Source organism: Rhinopithecus bieti, unplaced genomic scaffold (assembly GCF_001698545.2).
Source record: "Rhinopithecus bieti isolate Rb0 unplaced genomic scaffold, ASM169854v2 scaffold_14455, whole genome shotgun sequence".
Classification (NCBI taxonomy): domain Eukaryota; kingdom Metazoa; phylum Chordata; class Mammalia; order Primates; family Cercopithecidae; genus Rhinopithecus; species Rhinopithecus bieti.
In genome coordinates this window covers 569,424-575,423 of record NW_016807905.1, presented here as the reverse complement: position 1 = coordinate 575,423, position 6,000 = coordinate 569,424, and the positions used below count along the sequence as shown (strand labels likewise).

At 50.8% G+C, this 6,000-nt stretch overlaps 1 protein-coding gene across 1 annotated transcript in view; it reads right to left on the bottom strand.

Annotated features, from left to right (window-relative positions):
• MAPRE1 (microtubule associated protein RP/EB family member 1) overlaps positions 1-4,357 on the bottom strand; it is a 38,593-nt gene extending 34,236 nt beyond the window's left edge. The window contains exon 1 of the mRNA XM_017884098.1: positions 4,218-4,357. The gene's annotated coding sequence lies outside the window, so the exon portion shown is untranslated. The remainder of the gene's footprint in view (positions 1-4,217) is intronic.
• Between the last annotated feature and the right edge of the window lie 1,643 nt (positions 4,358-6,000).

Sequence of the window (6,000 nt, the reverse complement as noted above, 5' to 3'; positions counted from 1 at the left end):
GTTTGTTTTGAGGTAGGGTGTCACTCTGTCATCCAGGCTGGAGTGCAATGGCACAATCATGGCTCACTTGCAGGCCTGACTTCCCAGGCTCAAGCCATCCTCCTGACTCAGCTTCCCAAGTAGCTGGGACTACAGATGGTCACCACCAAGCCCAGCTAATTTTTCAATTTTTTTGTAGAGACCAGGTCTCATTTTGTGGCCCAGGCTCAAGCGATCCTCCGCCTCAGCCTCCCATGGTGCTGGGATTACAGGCATGAGCCACCACACTCAGGCACTTTCAGGTTTTAAGTGGGGTAGAATCTTCTCTCATTACAGTTTGAAAAAGATCACACTGACTACTAGTAGAGAACAGACAGTAGGGAGGGAAGACTCGAGATAAAAGCAGGCTAATCCAGATCTAAATCAAATCCCTGGGCAGTCACCATGAGGACACACAATAAAATACCAGAGATTTCATAGTGACCTAGACACTTACAATTTTCTTCATTTGATAAGACAGCAACATTACCAGTGGGGAGGGGCAGGGGAAAGATGCAGAGCAATTTGGAATAATCCTGAGATCCTAGCCCTTCGCTCTCTTCTGGTACTTCGTTCCCTCCACCTAGTGACTAGTATAGAGTTGGTCATTCCATGTCGGTCTCCTGCACTAAGCTGCTGCAAGCCTCCTGAATCACCAAGCTACAGAATGTGACAGCCAGAAGAGGCAAATCCACCCATCCAGTCCCCTTTTTATGGGGTGACTGAGGTCTGTAGAGGTCAATAACTTGCCAGGTCTGCGTCCCCTCTCATCCCCCAGGCACTTCATAGTGTCTCACACATAGCAAGCACTCACTACTTGTTTTCAGGTTGGCAGAACAGTGTCAAAGAAAAATGTATCTATATAAACTTGTCAGAAAGCAAATCATCAACAGTCTTACACTTCCCAAATCAGCTGATAAAACCATGTTATGCAAGACACCAACACAATTTAGTTACTGACTCCACTGGGAAATTAATCCCTATGTTTCCAGAGCAACTCATTCGAACCTTTATGATAGGAATTGCCACAATGAATTGTCATTATCTCGTTATTTCCGAACAATTCTCGAACCAGATTTGGGCCAGGAGGCAATCCACTCGATGCAAATAGCTGAGGATTTCAAGCCAGGAGGACACGGGTTTGAATGTGAGGCAGTCACTCACTAGTTGTGTGATCTTAGGCAAGTTAAACTCAATGTACCTCAGTTACCTTACAAGTTAAACCCACCTATCTGAAAAGGGTCAAAGAAGGGTTTAAATTAGATAAGGTACATAAAATATTTGGCATGGCATCTAATTTCAGAGGCATTAAACAAACAAGATGTAGGGTAGGGACCTTGTCTCATTCATCCTCCTATCTCCAGTGCCAAAAACAGTGCGCCTGAGACCTGCCAGCACTATCTCGCATGGAGATGCACTGCAACAGTCTTCAAATGTGTCTGTGTCAATCTGTTCTTACACAGCAAACCAGAGAGAATGTTCTGAATCACAAATCAGAGCAAGAGTCTCCCTTGTTTAAAATCCCTGAATGAACAAAATACCGTGTGCAAAATCAGGTACCAAGCAGACATTCAAACAAAAAAAAACATGGTCCCAGCCGAGCACTTGTAATTTATTAAGGCAACATTCCCATATATACTGTACTGAGTGCCTCATGCTGCCATAAAATCTAAGCAGCTGGTAAAGCCACGTCTGTCTCCTGACCACACCCCGGCTCAAAAAAACGTTAATGGCCTTTCATCATCATATAATTTAAAACTTTCATTAGCAGTACATTAATACCTGGTCCCACGTGCTCCACAAACGCTGCAACCACTAAATACATGGATTAGGCACCATGTGGATGTGCAATAAACATCCACCAACTCAATCAATTAATTGGCTCCTCCTGACAGTCAAAACAGAGCTCCAGCTCATCCTTCCTTCACAATTCCATCACTGGCACCCACGGAAGACCCATGACTACCACACAAATCTCACCCTTACAAGGCTTCCTGATCCAGGTTTCCACCACCATGAAAAAGCTCCCTCAAGCCTACCCGGGGATCTCTCTTCCTTCAGCAGCTCTCCTAGCAAGATCCCAAACCTGTATGAATTCAACGCTGGCTCTACAGCACTCTATTACTTTCAAGGCACCACACTGAGCCCTATGCAAAGAGGGGGAAGGAGGTGCCACCAGAAAGGAGCTATGTGACCCTGGGCAAGTCACTTAATCTTCCTGCATCACAAACGGCTCATCTTGTAAAATGGGTAAAACAGTACCTCTGCACAAAGTGGTGGTGAGGATTAAATGAGAATCTACATGAAAACACTTAAGGCCGGGCGCGGTGGCTCAAGCCTGTAATCCCAGCACTTTGGGAGGCCGAGACGGGCGGATCACGAGGTCAGGAGATCGAGACCATCCTGGCTAACACGGTGAAACCCCGTCTCCATTAAAAAAATACAAAAAAAAAAAAAAAAAATAGCCGGCCGAGGTGGCGGGCGCCTGGAGTCCCAGCTACTCAGGAGGCTGAGGCAGGAGAATGGCGTGAACCCAGGAGGCGGAGCTTGCAGTGAGCTGAGATCCGGCCACTGCACTCTAGCCTGGGCGACAGAGCGAGACTCCGTCTCAAAAAAAAAAAAAAAGAAAAGAAAAGAAAACACTTAAGCAAAAGGCGCATCACGTCCTAAGCTTCCCTACGTGCCTAAAACTGTGCTAGGCACTTTGACACACCACCACAAAGGGCACATCTGGATCTGTAGCTCTGGACCTCAGGGAGAAAGTGTAATAAAGACGTTAAGAGCCTAGACACTTAAGTTCCAGGCGTGGGTTCAGCCACTTGCTGGGCTGCATAGGACACCCCACCTCTCAGAGTCTCAGACCCCTCATTTGTAAAATGAAAGTAATCTCTCTTGCCGGGGGCGGTGGCTCACGCCTGTAATCCCAACACTTTGGAGGCCGAAGCGGGCAGATCACTTGAGGTCAGGGGTTCGAGAACAGCCTGGCCAACATGGTGAAACCTCGTCTCTACCAAAAATACAAAAATTAGCCGGGCGTGGTGGCGCACGCCCGTAATCCCAACTACTCCGGAGGCTGAGACACCAGAATCGCTTGAACCCGGTAGGCGGAGGTTGCAGTGAGCCGAGACGGCGCCACTGCAGGCCTGGGCGACAGAATAAAACTCCGCCTCAAAAAAAAAAAAAAAAAAAAAAAAAAAAGGAAGAAAATAATCTCTCTTAAAGACAGTTAGTATCAAAAGACACAAAGCCACATGGAGCACTTAACATAGTGCTTGACACAGAACAAGTGCCCAACTAACAAAGAGCCGCTATTATCATTACTACTGTTAGTGACATGCCATCAGAGAAGTGGATCCCCGGCCTAACATAACCTCCCTCAATGAGCCTCAGGATCCTCATCCCCAAACTGGGGCAGAGGTCAAGCTCTGCCCTGCAGCATCCTAGGACAACTGTGAAGCAGTGACTGAACTAGCACTGTTGATACCATCCTGTTATATTGTCCTCCTGCTCATCACAATGTGGATTCCTGGAGAGCAAATCTTTGCTCCCGGGAAAACAGCCAGGGTTTATTTAGCACGGTGGCCAACACCTAGTGGGGACTCAATAAACACACACTGAAGAAAGCAGGGAGTCCAAGAGCTGGCTTACTTTCCGCCATACATCGCGCTAAGAGTTTAATGCGGATAGTATTACTGTCCTCGTTTTACAGATGAGGAAGCTGAGATCCAGAGCGGTTAAAGCACCTGTCCAAAGTCACACCGCACAGAACCCAACCCAGGTCTGAACCCACCACCCGATCTTCCGGTCCTCAAGCGACACGGCCTCCTACAATGTGGGTCCCAAGAGCTCCCAGGACGGCCCACCTCGCCCACACCTTCCCAGGGCCCAACCACCCCGGGACCTCCAGCCGCGGCAGCGCAGGGACCACACCTCAGCGGCGGCCCAGAACCCCCACACCCCGGAGCAGCAGCCCCCACTTCCGGCCCGAGACCCCGCCCCCCTGAGCACAGCGCAGAGCGCGCCCCAGGCCCAGCCCGCGCGCGCCGGGTCACGGCCCCGCCCTTCCCCACCCGGCTCGCACAGCACCGCCGGGTGGAACTGGCCAGGCGCCGCCCGTAGGGCCTGCCCGCGCACGCCCGGCTTTGGCCCACGCGGGCGCCCCCACAGCCGCACTCCCCCGGGCCCGCTGGCCGGCTCACCGGCTCTCAGCAGAACCGCGTCCACTACCCGCAACCGGCTCCGGTTCCGTCTTCGTCTCGTTCAAACCGCCAGACCCCGCCCGCCCGCCCGCGCGATGACCTCACACGCACCCCCCCTCCCGTTACGCGCCGACGTAAAGGCTCGTCATCCTCCGCCGGCTCCTTTTATAGAGAGAGACTCAGCCGCGCGCCGGGGGCGGAGCTTGGCCTCTGATCGACGGAACGGGAGCCGAGGAGCGGGGTCCCGACCGCCGGGGCGACTGCGGCACGTGGTCGGCCGCAGCCAATGAGATCCCGCCTCGGTCCGGTGTGACTCTTTCGGTTACAAAATCCCTATGGCAGTAGCCAAAAAGAAAATTGCTTTTACAATGTATTTTTTTTTCTTAGAGATGTATGGAGGTCTCGCTGTGGTGCCCAGGGTGGTCTCGAACTCTTGGCCTCAAGCGATCCTCCTGCCTTAGCCTCCCAAAGCGCTGGGATAACAGGCGTGAGCCACCGCGCCCAGCCTTACAATTAATTTCTGTAGGAATGAGTTATTGAATAATAAAGATACCTGATAGACACTTTGGGGAAAGTCTTAGAAGTCAATGTTCTGGGCCGGGTGCGGTGGCTCACGCCTTTAATCCTAGCACTTTGGGAGGCCCAGGTGGGAGAATCACCTGAGGTCAGGAGTTCGAGACCAGTGTGGCCAACATGGTGAAATCCCATCTCTACTAAAAATACAAAAATTAGCCAGGCGTGGTGGCACGCGCCTGTAATCCCAGCTACTTGGGAAGCTAAGGCAGGAGAATCGCTTGAACCTGGGAGATGGAGGTGGCAGTGAGGTGAGACTGTACCACTGCACTCCAGCCTGGGCGACAGAGCAAGACTCTGTCCCAAAAAAAGTCAACGTTCTGTGATGCCCCCCCACATCTGTAATACCATGTGGCATATTTTCTTAGTACCATAAGAAGGCATCTTGTACCTTTACTGTCTGTCTTCTGTGAAGTCCGCAGAAGCAAGAGCCTTCTCAGTCCTGTTCCAGGTTGTTTCCCAGTTCCTATACATACATTCTCTCTTGCCCATTCCTTTTTTTTTTTTTTTAAGAGATGGGGTCTTGCCATGTTGCCCAGGCTGGACTGGTCTCTTGGGCTCGAGAGATCCACCCGCATCAGCCTCTCAAAGTGCCGGGATAACAGGCGTGAGCTACCACGCCTGGCCCTTACATTCTCAGGAGAGCCTTGGCTGAAGGAGGAACTGGGCCAGGCGTGGTGGCTCACGCCTGTAATCTCAACACTTTGGGAAGCCAAGGCAGATGAATTACCTGAGGTCAGGAGTTGGAGACCAGCCTGGCCAACATGGTGAAATCCCATCTCTACTAAAAATGCAAAGCTTAGCTGGGCATGGTGGTGGACGCCTGTAACCCCAGCTACCTGGGAGGCTGGGGCAGGAGAATCACTTGAACCTGGGAGGCGGAGGTTGCAGTGAGACTTTGTCTAAAAAAAAAAGAAGAAAAAAAGAGGAACTGCACCACTTTACAGCAGAAAAAAACTGAGGAACAAAGAGGCTAATTGACTCGCCCAGTGTCAGAGGTAGATCTCGATTTCAGGCTGATTTTTTTTTGTCTGGGTATCATTTATTCAAGTATTCAACAAATATTTTCTCTAACCAATCAGGCCCTGATAAAAAAAACAGACACAATCTGATCATGGTAGTGCGTGCCTATAGTTCCAGTTACTGGGAAGGCTGGGGCGGGAGGATCGCTTGAGCCCAGGACTTCGAGGCTGCAGTGAGCCAAGATCAC